We start from the raw sequence: 3,068 nt of genomic DNA on the forward strand, positions 1-3,068 counted from the left end.
TGATAAACCTTCACATCAAAATAAAGAAGAAGACAAGCACAAATACTTAGAAAATACTAAAATAATAGCAACGAAGGAAGTGATAACACGATTTGTGATAGTTGGAGCTGTGTGTCAACTTGGCTGGACCACAATTCTGTGTGGTTTAAGCCAATTGTGATTGTGGGTTGTTCCAATGATGGGATCAGATGTATATGTTTTGAGCAACCAAACTGTTGAAAGGGAGTTTCCTTAGGGGTGTGGCCTGCTCCCAGTATATTTATGGACATCCTGGGAAAAGAGACACTCTTCTGTGGATCTGGATTCTGTTGTGCTGCCTACAACTGTCCGTGAACAAACAATCCACCATGCGGCCTGGAGATCTTGGATTCGTCATTCATTGGAGTCAACAGCCAGTATACTGCCTGACAACCTTGAGCTCCTCAGCCCCTGCAGCTGCGAGCATCAGGAAAAGCCTCCAGCTTGACGTTTGATCCAAGAACTTGGGACTTGCCAGCTTCTATAAGTGTATGAGCCATTTTCCTAAGATAAATTCTCTTTCTCTCTATATATATAACCTTTACTGGTTTTGTTTTTCTAGAGAACCCAGTCTAACACACGATTCATAAACAAAATGAGCTCAGCACAGAAAATTGTATAGAACAAAGAAATCAGGAATACCACAAAAAAGCACATAACAAAAATGACAGCAACAAATTCACAATTGTCAATAATTACATATCTGACAAGGAACTTATCTCTAAAATTTGTAGAAAACTCCAATACCTCAACAATGAAAAGATTAACAATCTAATTGAAAAATGGGCAGAAGACATGAGGAGACACTTCACCAATGAGGATATTCAGGAGGCCAGCAAATACATGAAGAGATGCTCATGAACATTGGCCATCAGAGAGATGCAAATCAAAACAACAATGAGATACTGTCTCACCCCAGCACTGATGGCAAGGTTCAGTGAGACAGAAAATAACAAATGCTGGTGGGGATGTGGAAAGATTAGGACTCTCATACACTGCTGGTGGAACTGTGAAGTGATACAACCACTGTGGAAAGCACTATGGCAATTCCTTAGAAAGCTGGAATTGGAGATACCATTCGACCCAGAAATTCCATTACTAGATATATATCCTAGATAAGTGAGAGCCAGGACAGAAACAGATATATGCACACCTATGTTCATCGCAATACTATTTACAATAGCAAAAAGATGGCAACAACCTACGTGCCCATCAACAGAAGAGTGGGTAACTAAACTATGGTACATACACACAATGGAATACTATGGAACACTAAAGAATAATGTAGAGTCAGCAAAACACGGCACAACATGGATGAACTTGGAGGACATTATGCTGAGTGAAATAAGCCAATCACCAGAGAAAAAAATATAGTATTATTTCATTATTTTAAAAAGTCAAGGAAAGGTTTATATATGGAAGGAAACTTTCTTTGTTGGTTACCAGAAGTAGGAGGGGAGGGGAGAGAACACTGCAAAAATAAAAAATGCATTGACCCATGTCACTTTAGTTTTGTGTATTTCACTGTACATTAATTATATTTCAATAAAATGTATTAAAAAAAAAAACAGGCAACCTGGAAGGCATGCAGGCAGTGCCTCTGCTTAGAACACATTCAGAAACGTGATGCCCACAGAGAATGTTCTAACCACTCTCAGTCCAGAAGAGCCATTCCTCCACCTGGCCACTCATCCAGCACACACTCGTCCATAAACAGCACCATGCAAGCCACTGCAGTAGGACAAAGCGACAGACAGGTGATGGGGAAGAGACAACAGCAATGTTCATTCAGTTCTGACATGAGGTCATGCCAGGTACTGACTGGAGTTCTGAGGAAAGAAAGCAAGGGAAGTGAGAGGGTGAGAGAGTGACCAGAGGCTGGGGATGGCTTAGATGTTGGCGAAGTAAGGGACAGCCTCTCTGAGGAGAGACTCGTGGAGCTGAGACCCCAAGAGGGAGAAGGAGCAGCCCCGTGAAGGGCTGGTCGAGGAGCATTCAAGGTGGTTGGGGCATAGGGAGGGGTCCCTCAGGACCTGACAAAAGATGAAGTATGGGCCTGGGAGCCAAGAGACCTGTCTCAGTCTCATTTGACGTGCAATGCTCACTCGACCCTTGCCCTCTCTGGGCTTCGTCTCATCATCTGAACACTAAGGAAGGGGCTAACAACATGTCTCCAGGACCTGCTCCAACTATTATGACCCGAGGGCATTTGACAGGACAACTACAAACTACAGGCCATGGTCTGTCAAGGCTTAGCGATCAGAAGGACAAATGACTGAGGGACAGCGGCCACCAAGGCAGCACCCCCCAGGGCAAAAGAAGATGCATGTCAGGCCAAAGGGGAGGAGTGCTGAGGCTCTAGGCTCTGACGGCTTGACTGCTGCAACATGAAGATGTCCTGTCTCCTTTCCTCGTCTGCAGAAACAAAACAAGGTGGCACCAACCCAGAGTGCTCCCCTTAGCCCTCGGCAGCCCTCCGACTGGCTACAGCCTCTGAAATAAATGGTCCCGTCAGCTGCCTGGGAGGGTGAGCTCAAGATTTCAGACGAAAATGAAATAAGAGGGAACGCAGCCCAGAAGTAATGCAAAGTACAAGAGGACTCAAAATCTTCCACTGCAGCAAGCCGAGGCTCAGGATGGTGCAGCAGGACGCTGACCTTGGAAATGCGCGCACTGGAGGAATGAGCTCATGTGCGGGGGTGGCCTGAAGGGTCCTGCGCTTGGTGGATCCTGGAGGTGACCTGCCCCAGCCTGTAGGACCAGTGCTTTCTTACCCCACCCCCACCCCATCTGCTTCTTGCTCAAAGCTTTGCACTTCTGCATGTCTCCAGATCAAACAGTTGTTCTAATGACTTAGACCCTGTGCCAGGGAAAGAAAGGCTCAAATCTGACAAGACTCCTGGCAGGAGGGAGACAGATTACCATCCCAGGGAACAGACAACACAGAGATGTCATCCCTCTTTAATTTGGGATCGTGGGGAAGACAACAATAATACAAACCATCATCCGCTGCTGTTTCAAAGGAGTCCTTCAGGCTAGCTCAGTTGCTA

The sequence above is a fragment of the Orycteropus afer genome, unplaced genomic scaffold, assembly GCF_000298275.1.
Source record: "Orycteropus afer afer isolate SDZICR_OR568_19922 unplaced genomic scaffold, OryAfe1.0 scaffold00049, whole genome shotgun sequence".
NCBI classification, from domain to species: Eukaryota; Metazoa; Chordata; class Mammalia; order Tubulidentata; family Orycteropodidae; genus Orycteropus; species Orycteropus afer.